The following is a 20,991-nucleotide window of genomic DNA, read 5'->3' on the forward strand; positions in this document are numbered from 1 at the left end:
TAGCAGGCCCAGGGCACCAGTCCCTGCAGCTGATGTTCATTTTTAAAGCCCCAAATGTTCGTTCAGGGCGGCTCTCGCCAACCAAGAAAGCTAATGATTTCCATGCTTCATTTTTTTCACCACCTTAATCCCACTGCCAAGGCTTCCGGGCCTCTGCTGATGCTGCTGCTGCTGCTGCTGCTGCTGCCCTCAGACTGGCATTCAGTCTCTCTCAGAAGACAACCCACCTGGGGAATATGTCCAGGACCATCTGGAAAGGCCCAGCTGTGCTATCCCAGTGTGTATGAAGCCACTTCCAGGCCTCGGGACCACAGGATCTGAGCATTAGCTGCTGCCTCTGGAGAAAAACTAAGCAGGAGCACACAGACCCAGACCAGCGCAGATCTGTTGAGTCCCCGAGGCAGGTAGCTTGGGTTCCTTTATTCTGCCACTTCAGAGCAGAGCCTACCAAGAACTGCCCCTTTCCAGTCACCAGAGACAAGTTTTTGAGAAATATGTCTCAAACCCAGCACCACGAGAATCTCATTTTGCCGAAATAAAACAGGGTACTCTCAAAATCACAAGGCTGGTAGAACACTAAGCCTGGAGGCTGCATTCCACCCACCCCTGCACCCTCTACCACCCACCCACCCCCAACCCTCCTACCCTCCCACCCCACAGAGCCTTCAGCCAGCAAAGAAAGTGCGACCTCCCTGGGGGCTCCAGTTAGAGCATGTCCATCAGGTTGAGGCTGCCTGTGATGGAATCTGCACCTAGGGGTTGGTCCCAAGCAGGTCTCTGTGGTGGAGCCATGCACGACCCAGGCAAATGCCCAAGGCCTGGTCCCCACTTCCTCACCTACTCCCTGGACACTGCAGCTCTGTGGATGCCCTCCTCCCTGAGGAGCCAGGAAACAAGCCTGGCTCAACAGCCAGCAATTGGGGCACAGCTCACAAAAGCTCATCTTGAGGAACAGCCTCTCAGAGAGAGAATAAGCTTCTGTGAGCTTTAGAAGCATCAAGCAAGACAGCAGGTTGCCAGGGAGGATGAGAAGCTAGAGGTGGAATGCTCAGGCTCAGAGGTAGGCCACCCTGGATTTAAACACTGGTTTCCCAACCTCCCAGGTGTGACTGACTGGTTCGGGGCTTCAGTTGCCTTCTCTCTTAAAATGTGTAAATGCCAATCATAAGCCCAATTTACTTAAGTGGTTGTAATGAGCCTGTCGTGGGACAATGCATGTAGAGTCCTCAGCACAACTGGGTAAAGCTCAAGACTTGGGAAAGGGAACAGTTAGTTAGAAGCAGGGGGCCAGAAAGGGTTCCCAGCAAAGTCCCCACTGTACCAGCCAGTGTGGCCTTGGGTAAGTTAGTGAGCCTTGCTGGGCTTTGGTGATCCTGTCTGTAAATGAGGTTACTGGCGACACTCCCCACCTTACCAGGTGTATAGAGCTTAAATTTGAGTAACCTAGGTTCTGTGTTTAGGATAGCACCAAGCAGTAGTAACACCCACTAGCATTCCTTTGCCTGCTGTTACTCAGCCTCAACTTCAATGCAACTTTCTTACTGTCCCCAGGAGACCATGAGGCTTTGCTTTGAGATAAAATATAATGAGACAGGCCTCTATGTTCAAATTCCACACTTGCAAGTTGGGGTCCTTTGAGCGGGTCGCAGTCTCTTCAGCTGAAACGTGTGAGCACAGCAGCATGTACAGCTGCTGAAGCTTCTAGTGCTGCCCTGCTCTCCCCACTCTCAGAGCGTCCCCCTCTCAGAGCATCCGTTTCCGTGCAGACAACTCTAACCCCTACAGTGGGGGCCTTAGCCATGACTCCTGCAGTGTCTAGAAGGGACAGCCCCTCTGCCTCAGAGCACAGGTGAGCCTGGTCTACATTGGCAAAGAGATGGGCACTTGAATACCTGAACGGCTGCAGAGAGGTCTCCCTTGTCGAGCCTTGAACCAACTGGACAGACCCTATGTGTATATCTGGGAGCCCCCCCAAGGCTTGGTAGTAGGCATTGGACCCCTGAGGACTCAGGATTGTTCTGGAGACCATGGAAGGAGTCCTAACTGGAAAGAGGAAAGCAGAAACTCCATAGAGGGTACACCTGATCCCTCTGAGGTCATTGTCCCAAATTCTCCAGGTTTCACTGTTTCTATAGTAACAATCACTATTTATAACCATCATTATTGAACTGTGTATTATCTGCCTGCACCCTCCTTTTCCCAAAATCCAGGAATACAAGGGTTCAGCTCTACCTCTCTGTCATTTGTGGTTCTTTTCACACAGGGTCTTATGTCTCCAAGGTTGGCCTTGAACTCGCTCTATTGCCAAAGATGACCTTGAACTCCTCATCCTCCTGTCTCAGCCTTCCAAGTGCTGGCATTAGAGAGGTGGGCCACCATGCTTGACTTCAGTTATGTCTTGATCCCTACTGTACTTCCTGTACCCCAGCAGTGCTGAGCATATAGTAGGTGCTCAGCGAATATTTGCAATGGAATAAGAATCTTCAGATGGCTGGGCGGTGGTGGCACACGCCTTTAATCCCAGCACTTGGGAGGCGGAGGCAGGCGGATCTTTGTGAGTTCGAGGCCAGCCTCATCTACAAAGTGAGTCCAGGACAGCCAAGGCTACACAAAGAAACCCTGTCTCAAAAAACCAAAAAAAAAAAAAAAGAAGAAGAGAAAGAAAGAAAAAGAATCTTCAGTTCACAACGGCCTATAACTCCACTTTTGGAGTACCTGACACCATCTTGTGGCCTCTGGGGCACCTGCACCCATGTCATGCACATATGCTCACTCAGGCACACACACACACACACACACACACACACACACACACACATGCACATAAAATAAAAATTAATAACTCTTAAAACAAAACAATCCTCAGGTGGCGACATTAGGCCTGCACGATGGGCCGGTGATATTCCATCCCCTCCCTAGCAGACAACCGAGTTAGGCTGTTAATCTGCCCCACCCCCACCTGCAGTGGAACCAGGGAGGGGCACTTCAGAGGAGCCAGAAAATGGCTCCTCAGTACAACTGAGCTTGTTGGGCCAGGGAGGAACTTGGGCAGTTTTCTGGCTCATTCTTCATTCCATGGCTGCGTGGTGACACAGAGAGGAGGTTCCTGCAAGCCTAAGGCTCCCTCAGATACAACCCAGAATTCCCTTTCTGTAGGGCTTCTGCAGCCCACCCACCCTCTAAACTGGAGGGGCTTCTCAGCTAAGCCCCAGGATGTCATGTGGGGGCTGAGCTCCCCGCCCCTCGCGTGCACATGGCACTCCCCCGCTACAGTTTACAAAGTGCGTTCACAGACATTATCACGTCGGCTCCTAAACGCCCCCTAAAAACCACAATAAATCTCTCGCTCTGGCTCCGGAGCCCACCGGCTGCCGCGTAATCACTGAGCAGAGAGGCCTCAGGGCCCAGAGCCTGCCAAAGCCGCCTCGGCGCCAGCAGGGGCAGAGGGGGATCCACGTGGGCGGGTGGCAGGTGGCGGGTGGCAGGCCCAGCTGGGGCCCTGCGGGAGCGAGGAGCAAGCCCGAGGCCCAATCCTACAAAAGCAGAATGTGCTGTCTCAACCCAGAAGCTCTCTTGGGAGAGGAGCCAGCAGCCACAGGATCTTAGGGACAGAGGCTGGTGGGCAGAGAGGCCAGGAAACACTAAAGGGAGGCTGAAGGCTTAGTTAGCACTTGGGAGCATCGTTGGGGAATGTAGTGAAGCCATAAAAATTGTTCAGTTGGGGGCCAGGGTGAGTCAGCCTCAGGTGGCTCTTCTTTCACCATCTACTCCCCGCCTGCCCCTCCCACACACCCCAGATAGCCCTCCTCAGCCTGTGGGATTCTGTAGGGTCCCTTCAACACATCCCTCCAGTGATGGGAGCCCCCTCCCATGCTGTTCTCTGCCTGGAATGTTCCTGCTGCCCTTTTAAAACTCCCAGGTCACCTCGAAAGGCAATCCAATCTGGAGCTTTCTTAAATGTAGAAGCCTCCCCAGAATCCAGAGGTGGCTCCCAGGACCCCTAGCTGTACCTGAGTCCCTTTCCATTTAGTTCCTTGTGCAGCAGCTGTGTCATCCTGCTGTGAGGTGACCCAGAGAACCCAGAACCCAGAAAAGATACCTAGGGATGAGCCACAGAACCACAGCCACAATGCAAGGGGACAGTCAGCCCAAACCGATGTCAACCCACATGACAGAGTCACTAAGCTCCTGTGTTTACAGCTGGGCTCCTAGCCCTGGGTAGCCACAGAGGGGGGGAAAATCTCCCAAATGTGTGAGTAGAATCAGCCAGCGGCTGCGGTTGGGGGTTTTGTTTTTTTACATTTCCCTTGGTTCTGAAAGTTATGAAAGCTCAGCTTACAAACTGTGGAAAGTTCAGCAAAGTTTAACTAAGCAGGGAAGAGGGAGGGTCTGACCATCAGGGCTGCGGCTGCCCTGGCAGGCTTCTTGGGGCCTCTCTTCATGGTGGCCACTTCCTGGGAGGCCTTGGGCTCGACCTTTGTGCTGCGGGGAGGCAGCTGACCTAATCGAGGGGGTGGCTGTGGTGTGATGGCAGCCAGGGAGCAGGTGGCGTCTCATCCCAGCCTTCATAGACCAGGGAAAGTGGGACACTGCAGGCTGTGGAAGTCTTAGCCCTGGAGTATCTGAGGTAGAAGGAGCAGGGAAGCTAGAGACAAAAGCTTATGGCACAGTCCATGTTCCTAGAAAAGACCTCTGAGTCCACGCCCTAGAAGCTCCAGTACTAGTTCCAACTCCCTGGCTGCTTGGCCTGGTCCTAGCTCCTTTCCCCGGTAAGGACTTGTATGCAGAAACATACAAAGATACAAAACCCCTACAGCTGTTGTAAAAGGACCAGCAGCCAACCTTTATAGCAAAGAGTTCATATAGATATGTCTTCAAAGAAAACACACAAATGGGTGCTGGCAATGTAGCCCAGTAAGTAGAGTGCCAGTGCAACATCTACAAAACCCCTGGGTAGGGTCCTCAAGAGTGTGGTGTGTAATACAGGCATGCAGGAGGTAGAGGCAGGAGAATCGAAAGTTCAAGGTGGCAGTGAGGTAGCACATTTAGTAAGGTACTTGCCAACAAGCCTGACAACTTGGGTTCAAGACCCTGAACCTACATGACAGAAGATGAGAACCAATTCCTGCAAGCTCAAGTTGTCCTCTGATCATCACACAGGCATTACAGCACCCATACACATAGACACAATAATAAATAAATGTAATAAGAAGTTCTAAACAAAATTTCAAGGCCATCCTTAGCTACACAGCAAGTTAGAGGCCAACCTGGGCTACATGACTCTGATAAAAAAAATAAAAATAAAAGAAGGTATACACATAGCCAATAAACATCATCAGTGACTGATCAAACCACAAAGAAACATTTCATACCCAGTTGTCAAAAGACGGGAGACAATAAGTTCTGGTGGACAGGTAGAGAAAAGAGAATCCTTGTGCATTCCTGCTGGGAGTATAGGAACAGTACAGTCACCAAGAACAGTACAGTATGTCACCTAACAACTAGTCATGCACACCCAAAAGGAGTAAAGGAATAGCCAGGCGTGGTGGCAGACTCTTGCAATGCCAGCACTCAGGACAGGGGTGTAGGTGCTGAAGCCAGCCAGGGCTACCCAGTGAGACCCCGTGGAGAGAGAGAGCTCAGTGGGTAAAGCCCATGTCCCGCAAGCATGATGCCCTGAATTCAAAGCCCCAGTGCAGCCAGATACAACAGCATGCACCTGAAATCCCTGCCCTCCTATGAGGAGATGAAAGGGAGGAGACAGGAGGATCCCCTAGAAGCCAACAGGCTAGGCAGCCTGACCTACACAGTGGCCGACAAAAAGAGAGCCTGTCTTAATAAGGTGAGAGATGGAAACCGCCATCCGAGGTCCTTGTCCAAGCTTCGCATGTGTGTCCTGGCATGCATGTACCTGCACATACAAATATATACTTGATTTTTTTTTTTTAAGGTGGAGCGCACTATTGAGGAAGACACTCGATACCAGCCTCTGGCCTCCACATGTGTGCACACAAAGTCAGAAAGGAAGGAGGGAGGGGGGAAGGAATGGAGGCTGGGAAAGAGCAGGTTTCCACGGAATGCTTTGTGCTGGAATGTTCAGAGCCGAACAGTGGTATGTCCAATCCTGTACTCAGCTACAAGAAGGCACAGGGTACCAGTGCATGCTACTGCCTGGATGAACCTTGAAAGCATGCTATGTAGAAGAAGGCAGATGCAAAAGGACACAGCTTGTCTTCCTCTATTTTTTTTTTTTTTTTTTTTTTTAATTTTAAACATTCAAGCCTGTCAAAACCATAGAAAGAGAAAGTAAATTGGTGGTGGCCCAGTCAGGAGCTTGGGAAGGAAGGACTAGGAATGATTGTTAATAGGCTCAGGGTTTCTTGGAAGGATGATTAAAATATTCTGGAAATAACAGTACTGGTGGTTGCACAAGTCTGGAAGTATATTAAAAGCCAGCAAATCACACACTGTAAAGATGTGGAGCCAGGCCGGGCACGATGGCACGCACCTGTAATCCCAGCACTCAGGAGGCAGGGGTAGGCTGATCTCTGTGAGTTCGTGGCCAGCCTGGTCTACAAAGCAAGTCCAGGACAGCCAGGGCTACACAGAGGAACCCCGTTTCAAAAAACAAAACAACACAACAACAACAAAGATGTGGCGCCAGGAGTGTAGCCGCACATCTGTAATCCTAGCACTTGGGAGACTGAGGCAAGCATTTTGAATTCAAGACCAGCCTGAGTTAATTGTATCTGTGTGTGTAACTGTCAAAGAAAGTGACATCATCACAGTAACAACATGATTAAATATATACAAAATCACTAGTCAAGGAAAAAAAGAAAAAATGTTGCAGTATGTAAATTATATTTCAGTGAATTTTTTAAATGGGATCCTCATACCTCAGTTTTACGCCCACTAGTCCCAGGATCCAGTTCTGTGACCTGGTCAGGCTCAGCCACTGCTCCTTCACTCACGATGTACTCTTCCCCTTTCTGCCTGTGGCTGCCCAGAGCCTAGGTAGCATAGAGGTTGCATCCTCACCCATCTTCTCTGGAACCCCGAGGAAGTGATAGTTTGCCCCATAAATTAGTGTGCTGTGAATCTGAAGAGGAAGGCCCCAGAAGGACTCCTGTGGCTTTTTGACCAAGTGAATCAGGAGACAGAAGAGACCTTTATCCCTAGCACAAGCCTAAAGAGCTTGTCCAGCATAAAAGCAAAGCAGAGCAGGTTTGTGTGATGTGATATTCTCTCCCTCTCTCCCTCTCTCCCTCTCTCTCTCTCTCTCTCTCTCTCTCTCTCTCTCTCTCCCTCTCCCCCTCCCCCTCCCCTCTCCCTCTCCTCTCCTCTCCCTTGAGACATGTCACTTGGTAGCCCTGGCTGGCCTAGAACTGCCTCTATAGTCCAGACTGGCCTTGAATTCAGAGATTTACCTGAGCCTGGCTCCCAAGTGCTGGGATTAAAAGATGGCCAAAACACTTTTTTCGAGACAGGGTCTGATGTAGCCCAGACCAGCCTCTAATTTGCTGTGCAGCAAAGGACTACCTTGAGCTCCCCATCCTCCAGCCTCCACTTCCTGAGTGCAGGGATTACAGGTATATGCCACCATACCTGTCTTAGATAACACTGGAGCCTGAAGGCAGGCCTTCGCTCATGCTAGACAAGCATTATATTTTTCTCTGTGTAGCCATAGTTGTCCTGGACCCACTTTGTAGACCAGGCTGGCCTCGAACTCACAGCGATCTGCCAGCCTCTGCCTCCCGAGTGCTGGGATTAAAGCTGTGCGCCACCACTCCTGGCTCTGACATAATTTTAAATGACATAAAAAATGCTTGACTGTTATGCTGCATGTGGTCACAAACTTGTGATTATCTTCAATTTGACAGAATTAAGACTATCCGATGGCCCACAGTTCTCTCTAACTTCTGTCTGTAGGAAGGGGACTTTGGGCCCAGGTACATGACTGTCGAGTGCAGGAAAGCAAGGGCCTAGTTTGTAGCGCTCATGGGAAGCTGGGTGCTGGGATGGAGGATGGTGGGTGAGAGGAGGATAGTCGATGGTGGCAAAGGAAGGAAGGACAGAAGGGTGGGCAGACGCAGGTGCTGGGATAAGACAGCGGGAAGAGAGTGCTTACATAAGCCCCTGAGCAACACTAAGCCCCGCCCCCATCAAGAGCAGAATAAGTCTCCCCAGGGATGGAACCCTGAAATGCATGGGGTACAGAAACAGAGGGCCCCCAGCTGTAATCTACCATGGGCTGCCATGCTAGAGCCTGCCTCTTAGCATGGATGGATGGTTAGGGCCACGACCACCCACTGTGTCCTGTTGATCCTTGGCCCAGCCTGTCCTTAGGTCTCTAAGCCTCCCTTAGGGTCCAACCAGACTTCGTGGCAACACCAACATCCTCGATGCTTGCTGTCATTTAACAGACAGAGCCTACCCCCTCACCACCCCACCCCACCACCCCCTCGTTAGATTCTCCTCAACAGCTGCCCGCTCCTGCCTTGCCCCTCCCCAAATCCTGTCTACCTCAGCAGCCAGTGGGATCCTTGCAAACGTACATCCAGGGGCCACACCATCTGGCCCCACTTCCTCCCAGAGCTTGTCTGCTGCCACCTGCCTCCTGCCCTTCCTCCTGCAATGCTAGCCCTTCCCTGCCTCTTGACCGTGCCAGGCCAGATCCCACTCTGGGCCTTGGCTCTTGGCTTTAATCTCTGCCTGGAATAACTCTTCTCTCAGAGGTCTCACCTCGGTCCATCTTTGCTCAGACGGTACCTTCTCAATTAGACCTTCCTTGGGCACCTATTTATAAATGAAAAACAAAATATCCACCCATCTCCCTTCTCGGTTTTATTTTTCTCTCTGGCACTTAGCACTCTTGATAACAACATATGTTCCTTGCTTATTATGTTGGGTTTTTTTCCCTGGTTTTGGTGGGATTTTTTTCCTCTCTCTCTCTCTCTCTCTCTCTCTCTCTCTCTCTCTCTCTCTCTCTCTCTCTCTTTGGTCTGTCTCTCTTAGAATGTCCTTGAGGAGGGGGTCGGCTATCGTCTGTTCCATGCTGTGTGTCCAGGACTGAGCTGGGGCCTGCAGGACACTGATGAGCACTCTGTAATGAGTTTATAACAGGGCCACGTGTGGTAGTGCAGGCTTTTAATCCCAGCACCGGGGAGTCAGAGGCAGGCGGATCTCTATGTAGAATAAAGGAATGAGTGAATAAGTGATTGAATAAATGAACCTCTCTCAAGGGTCCAGGCTTGGTTCTGGGCTAGGCTGGGCTACCAAGTTAACTCAACCTGCCCCATAACCACCTGGGTCTCTAGCCTTTCCTGGTCCCATGCCCTGTCGAACTGCCCCAACCCAAGGGCCACCTGCCTCTCTTAGACACTGATAATGGTGCAACCAGCCCTCTAGGGCTAAGCTGAGTTCAACCACAGATGGTCCAGCCCAGAGGCATCCCAGCAGCACCTTCTCAAGATGGCCTGGGTGCACCCCAGCCACAGGCTTCTCAGACCGCACCCAGAGGCCCATTCTGCAGCCCTCCTCCCGGTTTGCTGCATTCCTCCTCTCTGCCTTCTGTCTCTTCATTCATTTTTCTCCCGTACCTTCCAGGAGTGAGTGGGACAGATGGTAGGGCACTGGTGCAATGTGGAGGAACTAGAGGGCACGGGCTGCCCCTGTTCCCAGGTACCACTGTGGGTAATACCCAGTGATAATGCTGGTTCTCCCTGTGCCACTCACACTGTGCCAGGTGCACTGCAGGGGTGGGGGTTTCCCAGCTCCGTCTCATTGCCGCATGCTGACAGCCACATGGATGAGACCAAGAAATCAACAGGAGTGACAGCCCCCACCCCAACAGAGCAGGAACGTCTGCAGGTTCATGGTGGTAAAGGTAGTGAAACAGTCACTTCTCTGAAGACACAGAGCAACACGGCAGCCGTGGAGGTCAGGAGCCCACACGTGCACCAGTGCACACACTGCATGTGCATATTACAGGGCCCAGGGCTCATGAAACAACTGACAGATCACATCCACACCCTGGCACCCCAACAAGTGATCTGGGAATGTGAAAGGGCACCAGGAGGGAGCAATGGGGTGTGTCTGGACCATCAGAAAGGAGCACAACAGGCCAGGATCAGGATCTCCCCGCCTCCCAACTTACAAGTACTCTCTAGGCAGCCACTTCTCACAGTCTCACATGGAGCCTCTGCGAGGCCGGTCTGATAACGCCCATGCTCCAGGGTGGTCGGAGTTAGCTGTGGTCGTGCACTGGATGCTCTACTTAGATTATTACTGATTTTATTAGAAAGGCTGAACATTCATTCTATAGGCATCACGGAGCCCCAAGTTCCTGCCTCCCCTCACCCCCTGTGGGAGGGGGCAGGGGGTGGGGGACTCACACATCACAACAGTGATGTGCATGACGGAGCGTGTCCTAGCTGGCTGGTTCTCTAAGGCATTGTGGCTCGCTGCTTTAGCAGCAAACTCGTTTCATCCCCCGCAGAGTCCTGTAAGTTGAGCTGCTGTTGTCCATCAGCAGATAAAGAAACAGAGAGGTGAAGTAGCATGCCCAGGGTCACCCAGCAAAGCAAGGGGCACAGTTGGAGCTTCAGTCAGAAACAGTGATGCCACTGTCAGGCCAGACAGCGTGCTAGTGGCCAAATGCTCAGATCCAGGCCATACGTGGTGGGATTGTGCAACCCATGGCTCAGGGAACAGCAATAAGCAAACCCTTAGTAGGGTCCAGAAATTTCCAAGAGGCCAAATGTTGAAGACAGCCTGAATAAAGCTCCAAAGTGAGGAAAGGATAGTTCAGGCCCAGCCTCCTCCCTTCTGCCCAGGTCCTGCCTCTGCTCTTCTGACTCATGAAGCTCTCAAAGGTCCTCATACCTGTCCTGACTTTGCCTTTGCCATTCCTCCTTGTGTGTGGTTCCCATACTCTCTTCAGACTTGCTGATAACAGGCCTGCTGGATTCCCAGTCACAGGCCTTTCTTACTGCACTGCCTTGTCTCACATAGGGAGCGGTAAGCCTGAGACACAAGGGGAACTTGGGCTGAGTCAGCTAGGGTATGAGCCAGGGAGAGATGGCTCCCGGTAAGTGCTAGCTGCTTAAGCCTGACAATCTGGGCTCCATCCCTGGAACCCACACGATGAGGCAGATGCAATGGTGTGTAATCTTGGCAGTCCCGTGGAGATGCAGAAGAATCGCCTGGAGTGTACGGAGCAGGAGAAACGAGAAACTCCGCCTCAGGAAGCTCAACAAGGTAAGAGAGACCCTCATCCCAAAAGCTGTCCTCCGACCTCTACTCAAAATGATATCCATATAGACATTAAAGGAAGGAAGGAAGGAGAGAAGAAAAGAAAAAAAAAAACATAGTAAGTAGTGGAAACAGAATGGGCAAAGAACAGAGTCAGATTGGAATTCTGACATCACATCCTGGGGCCCAGAGCCTGTCCTCTGTCCACTACCTTGCCCAGGAGACAGAGACAGGCTTTGGAGTCCCACAGCCCTGAACTGAAACCCACTCTGTTGTTACTCCAGCCAAGTTCCTCTTTCTTTCCAACCCTTGGCTTTCTGTCACATGATATGAGGCCATGCCTCAAGAAGTATCTGACCAGGAATGGAATGCAGCTTGGTGCGTCATGAGCTTGCCTAGCTTGCACAAACCCTGGGTTTCATCCCAAGCACCACTGGATGTAATCCCAGCATTTCAAAGGTGGAGGCAACGAAATTGAGGCTAGCTTAGACTACCCAAGATCCTGTCTCAAAAAAAAAAAAAAAAAATTCCCCCAGTTGGTTTGATGGTAGAGCCCTTGCCTAGCATGGATAAGGCCCTGGGTTCCATCCCTAATACTACAGAAGTAAATAAATAAATGTTTAAACTTTTATTCAAGATCTGGCAAGATGACTCAGCAAGTAAACATGCTTGCCTGCAAGCCTGGTGACTTGCGTTTAATCTCCAGGATGCAGGTAAAGGTGGAAGGAGACAACAGGCGCCTAAAACTTGCCTCCAACCTCTATCTGCACACTGTGCTATGCACACACAAATACATGTACTGATGCGCGCGTGTGTGTGTGCACACATACACACAACAACAACAACAATAATAATAAATTTAAGCATTACAAATTATTTAAGTAGGCATAGAGATCCTTTCACAGGGTAGGTGCCTAACAGATATGAATGCCTAGAGAAACTTGATATAGTTTGTGGGCATGGGAGTGCCCCAGCTCTGGGCACCCCAGCCTCAAACCACTTTCCAGCTAGGAAGCTGTGAAAGGTAGGTCTCTAACTTTGAGAGGTCGCCCTGTGAGTCCTGCCTCTCCTGGGGGTCAGAGGGCAGGTTCTGCTGCTAAGCCCTGTTTTCCTCAGGCTCATTTGAGTGGACCAGCCCAGTACCAGAGAAGCCCCTGAGGCAGATGTTTATGGTCTGGACCCTCACCTGTAAAGTCAGAGGCAATGGGGCCTGCACAGGCGCTCTGCAGGGGCCCTGCTATGAGGTTGCTTCCACTCTGCCTGTGACAGGGGATACTTGGAGGTCCAGGAGGGGGTGTTCACTGAGCACTGACTGTGGGTCAGAGGGGCTGGGTATATTACAATGCTCCCTGGTGTCTAGCATTTCTGCAATTTGGCTATGAGTATAATTGTGGATATGGAAACTGAGGCTTAGAAAGTCAAAGAAGCCTGGAGTGCCCAGTGTGAAGGCTCCTTCAGCCAATCACCCTCCCCCCATAGCAGAGGCTGTTTGAACTCTAGTGAGAACAGGGGAGATCAGGACTGCCAAACTCCCCTTTGGGACAGACACCAAAAGAAAGCTCTGGCTGAGCATGGGCTGAGGCTGGCCTCTGATACCCCCGCTCATACCCCCAATATGTCCAAATGCCAGTTCTTCCCTCTCTGCTCCCATGGCCGCCTTCAGAGAGCAGCTCAACCAGCCCGTGTGCGTCCCTCAGGTAACCGCTCTCTACAAGCCTTGGTTTCTTCCAACCATAAAGCAGGAGCAGAGCCCACACTACCTGAAGCGGTTGGGGGACTTTCACGGAGTTAGCAGAGCATTGCAAAAGCAGAAAAGCTTCCCCCAATGGGGAAAGGATTGAGGGGTTTCCAGAGACTCAAGTACAATGAGGGCAACCTTGTGAAAGGGGACCAGGAACAGGTGTCTAACCTGTACTATCCCGGCTTTCCTAGACAAGTTCACTTGGCCCCATCTATGTATTCGAGACTGGCCTTGAACTTCCTTGGGCTTCCGGAGTGCTGAGAGGGATGATGGGCCTGTGCTGCCACACCCCTGCTGAGACTCAGCCTTGCTAAGGGAAGTGGGGCACGGGGCCAGAAATGTCTGAGTCAAGTCCTTCAGCTGTCATTTCTCAGCCATGTGGTAAATATAGCTGTCAATCATCTCTTTGGTCTGAGCCTTGACTTCTCCAGGAAAAGCTTGTCTATCAGAGCTGTGGGGCTCAGCAGTATGAGACCTAAGTGGAGAGCCTTCAAGGCAGAACCTAGCACACTTCAGGTCTGGGTCCTGCTGGTGACAGCCAGGCTACCCTCCTGTCAGTGTTGGCTCTACTCATTGAGAGAAGGAAAGAGGAGCCACAGCTGGGGAGACAGCCAAGTCCTCAACACCCTGCTCCTACAGTCTTCTTTGCCCTCGACCATGCCAGGCTTAGCTCAGCATCTGGGAGACAGGGCAGTGTGGCAGGAAAAGCACACAGTCCGGAGTCCACGGATGGGGAAACCGAGTCTCAGAGAGAAAGTGAGGCAGTTAAGAAAACATATACTTTCCTTCCTTGGAGCCGGTACTCGCACCATAACCCTAGCCCCATCACCTGCCCTTCCTCCACCAGCCTGCATCCCCCTACCCAGCAAGGATTCCTTTTCCCGGCCCATGTTCTGCTCTTCAGAGTCCACCTGTCCTCTAGGTCTTCTGCAACCCCTCACCTGTCAGGCCTCCTCACATATGCCCACCTCTTAGGAAGTGCCCGCCAATTGGCTAGAGCATTTCCCAGACAGGGCCCTCCACTCCATCTGCTCTACAGGAGGCAGGAGGCCCTGAGGGTGGGGTGTGTGGGGGTGTCTTATCCTGCACTCAGCATAGAACGTAGCACAAGGCAGCTGTTTAACATCTGGCGTCCGTCTACTCTTCACTCAAGACATGCTCATGGGGTCAGCAAGATGGCTTGGCAGGTACAGGTGCTTGCTGTGTAAGCCTGGTGACTCAGTCCCTGGAACCACCATAAAGGAGAGAGCTGAATCCCAAAAGTTAGCTGTCCTCTGGCCTCCACATGTACACACACACACACACATACACACACACACACACAAACACACACACATTTTTGTTGGTTAGTTTGTTTTGAGACAGGTTCTCTCTATATAGCTGTGGCTATACTGGAACTCACTATGCAGAGCAAGCTGGGCTTGAGCCCACAGCGATCCGCCTGCCTCTGCCTCCCAAGTGCTGGGATTAAAGGCGTGCATCATCAGCGCCCAGCAACAGTAATATCTTTAAAAGTCATGTTTATGGGACCCTGTGTCAGGCACCTGGGATACATCAGTGAGAAAACAGGCAGAGCCCCGCTCTGATGCTAGTACACTGTAGTAGCAAACACGCTCTTGTATGGTGAGGTCAAATGCTAGTAAGTCCTATAAAGAGCAATGGAGCAGAAAAGGATGAGGAGGGGGAGGGAGGGAAGGTCTGTCTGTGATCAGAGCACTCAAGGAAGTGAAAGAGGGAGTGAAGATCAGAGGCAAGAGTGTACCCTGGGGAGAAGAAACAGCAAGTGCAAAAGTCCTGAGGTGAGCAAACCCATGGGATGTCAGCAAGGCTTGTGTGTGAGTGGGGCCTGCAACAAGCCACAGGCAGGACTTCTCTGATCTTGAGGAAGAGACAGTACAGGCTCTGGGCAGAAGAGTGAAAGCTCGGGCTTAAGCTTTGGCCACTGTGTGCAGAAGGGGCTCCAGGGAGGTGAGAAGGATGCAGGAAGGCCCTGAAGAGCCTAAGCTAGACCACCATGCTGTCTTTGGAGGAAATAACACGTGGCGGGGAAGACAAGGGAAGGAAAGGCACACGCAGTCTTCCTGGGCACCAGGCACCGGGAAGGCCAGCATAGGATGCACGTCTATTCCCTTTCGGCAATGTGGGGCCAAGGGAAGTTCTGTGCACAGGAATGAGAGGGTCCCATCTCCTCCACCTGTGCTGTTTGACAAGGCGCAGATCCATAGCATCGTGTAGCTAGCAGGAAGCAGAGCCGGGACGCAAGCCCGGACAGTAGACCTGTCTCTAAGGTCCACACTGGCCTCTTTAGCTGAGCCTGGTCTCTGCCCATGAGAGTGGCTGGTCTCAGTGCCAGGTGTCAGGTACTGGGACTCTTCCAGCTGGGAGAACAGGGTCAGTGCATCCACCCCCCCCCCAACCCCACTTACAGAGAAAGACACCAGGAGGAAGAGACACTTACTCTGGACCCCAAAGCTTGTCCTCAGCTGAGACACCAATCCAGGTCTCGGATGTCAAAAGCCTGAGTTGGGTGCAGCACATTCCCTGGAACTCCCTTAATCTGAGCCTGCTTCAGGGGCTAGGTATATTCCTAGGCCCCTCAGCCTGGAGCTTTTTCTGCTTTTTCCTCCCTTTGGAGGGGGAGGACATCCGGTGGCCCTGCCAGGTGGCCCTCAGGCTCCAGTCACAGGTCCCTCGACCTCTGTTCTCTGCCTGACTCTCATTTCAAAGTGTTTCATGCCAAGAAGTACCCTAGTCCCACCCTGCTGACCCATGCCATAGGTCCTACCCTGCACTAACCTGCCCTGCCAACCGATGGCTCTCCTCTCCAGCTCAGCTGGGACAGTAAAATGCCCTTGCCAGGGGTCCACTGTCAGGAAACTCTGCAGAGGGAACTACAGTGTTTGTAGATGGGGGCAGGACCGAGGTCATGCCATAAAAATGGATTCCTAGAAAAAACAAGCCAGCTATTTACCTTGTGAATTTTATTGCCTTAAAAAAAAAAAAGCGATCTCATTTTAATAACACAGAGAGAAGGTACTGCTGTCTCCCTTTACTGAGGAACCAGGATACAGTCAACAGAAACTCACAGGAGGTTGTGGTCCAGTTTATTAGCCACTTTGTCTCATAAAACTCAGCATTTTTATGAAAAGAGGGCGATGGCCAAACAAACGCTTTGCTTGATTTTTGTTTTGTTTTGTTTTTTGTTTTTTTGGTTGGTTTTTAAAGAACATTGCCTTTAATATCGGGCAAGGCTTGGGTTGGGTTTCCTTTTGTTGTTGTTGTGGTGGTTGTTGTTGTTGTTGTTTTAATTTTTCAAACAAAGCTCAGATCCCCTCAACTCCATGCCTGTTCCTCCAGCCGCGGGCGGGAAAGGGGTTTCTGAATCCATCTGACATGTCGGATTTCTTTGTGGCATCCACTCCATCGCTCAGCAGCCAGCCATGATGTCATAAACCCATCAGATTTCCGGTAGGAAGAAAACGCTGGGGAATCTGAGAGAATGCATGTTTCTTACCCGGCAAGGAGGGGAATGGGAGTGGGGGAGGGGGTGACGGTGTGTTTGGAGGAGCTTGGCTGGTGGGGGGAAGGGGGAGAGAGAAGAGAGGCAAGCTCAATGTTTGTGATATTAAATGTCAGACCGAACCTGAAAAGCCCAGCCACCCAGATGTTTTTTCAATATCCAGATGTCTGGCAAAGAACAGACCGTGCACCCTCCCAAGAGGCCCCTCTGCGTTTCGGTTTTGACCTCAGGTCTGCAGTGAGATCTCACGGCTAGGAGCTGCACATCCAGCACCCTCGCACTGCCCTACTCTCAAGGGTGGGATTTTCTTTTTTTTTCCTTTTCAAAATCTTTACACATGGATGGTAGGGGTAACCAGGTCCAGGTTTTTAAAAGCTGTTGAAGCTGTGATTTGAAAAGTTCAGTCCTTGGAATTAGCTTCCAGAGAGTACTCTGTATAAGCCAAAAGGAAAGGGGGTGGGGTGGGGAGAATCCCTCAGCCAGCACACACACACACACACACACACACACACACACACACACACACACACCATATGTGACTCTTAAGTCATAGGACTTAAAACCCAAAACAAAACCAGCAAGGCTACGAACAAGGAGTCAGACTGACCCTGAGAAGAGAGGAGCCTCCCCCAGGAGCACACCTCCTCCAAATCAGAAAACCACATGAACAGCTTTGTTCTTCCTGACAAAGCCCCTCGCTTTCAAGGCGCCGACAGTTGCCAACAAAAGCACAGGGCAGAACTAATTTACACTCCAACCAGGGCTTCCAGGAGTCATAAAATATGGGAATGGAATTGGCTTGGCCAAGGAAACTGCTTCCCCACCACAGCAACAGGGACCCCTCAGGCCTCAGACAGGGCAGGTCATGGCCTGCTGGTGGCCTGGCCACGTGCCTGGCTATGGCCACCTCCCAGACCTGTGACATCACAGCTAATTGCCTCTGTGAATGAGCCAGGAGCTGCAGGCCCCTCAGGGCCACAGTCCAGGGACTTCCACAGAGAGGCTGGGGACAGGCAGCTGTAGAGGGACACAACACCAATTAAACCAGAGTTCTCAGATGGCAAGCCAAAGGAGTGGCCGAGAGGACAGTGGCTGGCAGAAGGCAGAAGGAAGCAAGCCAGGGCTCGGGGACAGGGGTGAGGATTCTATGCCCATCTATAACAGCCCCTATGTTTTGCAGATGAGGAAATGGAGGTTGAGTGGCCTGCCCAAGGTCACCCAGCTAATTAAGGGGACAGCCAATACCAAAGAAGAGAAACCCCAGGTCGGCCACTGCAGAGCTCTTCCCCAATGCTATCTAATTTAATCCTCACAGCTTGGGAAGGGGGAGGGGAAGGACTGCCATTAACCTCTGTGTCTACAAGAACCAATAGAGGAGCAGAGAGAGGTTAAGTCATTTGCCCAAGGTTACACAGCTCCTCATTAACAGAACTTGGCCTGAACGTCTGATTCTGAATGCAGCATGCTCTTGCTGCTGGGCAGGAGGAGGCGGTTGAGGTTTAGCTGGGAGCAGTGAATGTGATTTAAATACACGTTTAAAATGCTGGTGATCCCCACAGAACAGAAGGGAGTAAATCACTGCAAATTAATTTTTTTTTTTTAAAGCTAATCCAGGCAGGAGGGCTGGCTGGGCTGGTGGGTAGGTGGAAGGCTGCTTTGACACTGCCCCTGCCAGAGTCTGAATAACATATGTAGATGGGTTCTCTAGCCCTGGGCCCCCTCAAGCCCCCTGAAGGGGGTGGGGTGGGCTGGAGAGAGATTCCATAAAAGCTTCATTGGGCATCTGCAGGAATCCGACAAAACCTGCCACGGGGGAAGGTGCCAGGAGTACAGGTCTACTGGGCATAGAAGCCATGAAAAATCAAATTACAGCCAGTTCTTCTAAGCGGGATTCCTACTTTGCAGCCAAGAGTCTCGGAGATCCATGAGTCACATAAGCAGCTCTATTTAGGGGTCTGGCTCTGAGTAAGGGAAGCTGTTCAGGGTCCTGTCCACAGGACAGGAGTGGAATACAGTCACTGTGGCCCTGTAATCCAGCCATCTGGGGGCCCTTCACTGGCCACTACATTCTCTCAGAGTAGTACTAAAGGAAACTGAATGCAAAAAATAAGAGCAGGCCGGGTGGTAGTGCACGCCTTTAATCCCAGCAGATAGATTTCTGAGTTTAAGGTCAGCCTGTTCTACAGAGTGAGTTCCAGGACAGCTAGGGCTACATAGGGAAGCCCTATTTCAAAAACAAAACAAAACAAAAACAAACAATGCCCCCAAAAAAAGTAGGATCAGAGGTGGGCAGGGTGGTCTGAGCCCAGGGGCCTAGGACAGGAGCTCCCCTGCATTTCTCCTGACAGGTGCTTTGGCCCTGCAGCAGCCTTGGTGTGGCTGTGGACGGCATGTGCTTGCTTCTCCCTGCTACTGCCCTCACCAGACTTCCTGGCTTCTTTTACTTTCTGTCTGTGAACATGATGTGGGGTAGGTGGAGCCCAGACCTCCTCCAGCCAGGGCCAAGAAGAAAAAAAAAGAAAAATCCCTGGACACCTGCCAGGCTGAACAGCCCCATTTACCTTGGGAAAGTCTATCTGCACACCAGCCACTTTGCCTCCCATCCACTCAGCAGAAATCTGGGTTCTGCCATCACTGCACATGCACCCAACAAGGGGCAAACACTAGCCATGTTGTCCAGATGGGGCTTGTCCCAGATTATAGGAGTCCCTTGGTGTGAACAGCCAAGTCAGGAAGGACAGGGAAGCCTTCCTGGAAATGGTGACAGTGGTCCTGGGGCCCAGGAGATGAGGAACAGTGACACTTCTTATTTACTGTCAGCCCCACAGAGAGGCTGTCTTTTGACACCCATCCAAGCTGCCACCTCTCCCTCCCTGATGGTGTGTCGTTTGCCTCACCCTGTGAGGAAAGAGACTGCATCTGCCTTAGTCACTGCTCCCTTGCCCATGCCTAGCCCATGGCAGGTGTTTTATTTTGTATTAATCAAGCGAATAAACAGGGCTCTGAGGATAGCTCAGTAGGTAAAAGCGCTTGCAGCCAAGTCCAAGGGCTTCAATCCCAGGGACCTACAAGGTGGAAAGAGAAAACTAACTCCTGCAAGTGGTCCTCTGACTTCCACATAAGCACAGTGGCACTGGTGCTCAATCACACATGCGCACACACACAAACACTCACATGCACACGCATGCATACGTGCGCGCGCTCACACACGAAGGGAGGGGCTGGGTTCAGTTCCCAGCACCCACATCAAGTGGTTCACAGCCTCCTGTAACTCCCGCGTTCTAGGAGATTTGATGCCCTCTGGCCTCTATGATCACCTGCTTGCACGTCGTGCACATAAACTCACAAAGGTCCCCCTCCCCCATACACATAAAGTATCTCTATGTACTCCTGGTGCCCTGGAACTTACTAGATATAGATAGACCAGACTGGCCTCAAAATCACAGAGATCTGCCTGATTCTGTCTTCTGAACGATGGTATTAAAGACACATGCCACCATGCCTGGCAGTAAATCTTTTCAAGAGAAGAATAAACAATACATGTAAAGGTCCCACAGGGACAAAGGGTACAGAAGGTGATAGAAAATGAGACTGTGCCTCCCCCAAGAATCACCATAGACATGTTGGTATCTCCTCTCCAGCAAGCTCCCCTTCCTTGGGTCAAAACGCCTTTCTTCCCTTAAAGAAGAGCGTCGCTAATCCCCATACCACTTGCTCTGCCCCAGGCACCTTTGGGAAAGAATAAGACAGATACTAGGGTTCCCTGCCAGAACTCTCTGCCACTAGCCTCCCGCCTCCTCTTCCCGTAATCCAGACTACACGGCCACCTGAAGCAACAACGAGCAAATCCAGGATTTCCAGACCAAACGTTTTTCCTCTGTCTCATCCATATCGCCCCACTTCCAAAACCCCACCTCTCCGCAATGTCTGGCCCTTTCTCCTCACTGAAGCTGGGTGGAAAGAGAAAAGGAGTCAGAACACTGGTGCTAACCTTGTCTTCCGACTCCTCCCAGAGTGTGGTGGGACACCAAGCTATACTCCTTCTCCTCAGGTTCCTCACGGGAGAGACCGGGACACTTCGGATGCAGCCAACTTGCACCAAAGGGCAGATCGGCGGGATCGACGCGTCTCCCGCCCTGGGGGAAAGCGGACTACTGAAGCCGAGGTTTGAGGCTCCTTCCTGCACAAGTCGCCTTCCTTGGGCTAAAGCGGGTAGTCCGTGACCAAGAGCCTGCGCTCCGGGGGACGCCGCAGGGTCTGCGCGTGTGCGAGCTGCCCTTTCCCCGCTCGGAGCTACTCAGCGCACTCCAGCAAACTTTCCAGCAGCGTCTACACCTGCCCGCGGCTCTGCGGTGCCACAAACCACCCGCGCGCATCCACAGCCTCGCCTGCTCCCAGGTCTCTGGAGTACACCCCCCGGCCCCCCGCCCCCGAGTCCCAGGTCCGCGTCTCTACACACTCTCCAGCCACATAGGAC

General features: G+C 51.8%; 1 protein-coding gene across 3 annotated transcripts in view; it reads right to left on the reverse strand.

The window, feature by feature from the left end:
* Tcf20 (transcription factor 20) overlaps positions 1 to 20,991 on the reverse strand; it is a 162,901-nt gene that overhangs the window by 141,585 nt on the left and 325 nt on the right. The gene's annotated exons all lie outside the window — the stretch shown is intronic.

Source organism: Acomys russatus, chromosome 17, assembly GCF_903995435.1.
Source record: "Acomys russatus chromosome 17, mAcoRus1.1, whole genome shotgun sequence".
In the NCBI taxonomy this organism is placed as follows: domain Eukaryota; kingdom Metazoa; phylum Chordata; class Mammalia; order Rodentia; family Muridae; genus Acomys; species Acomys russatus.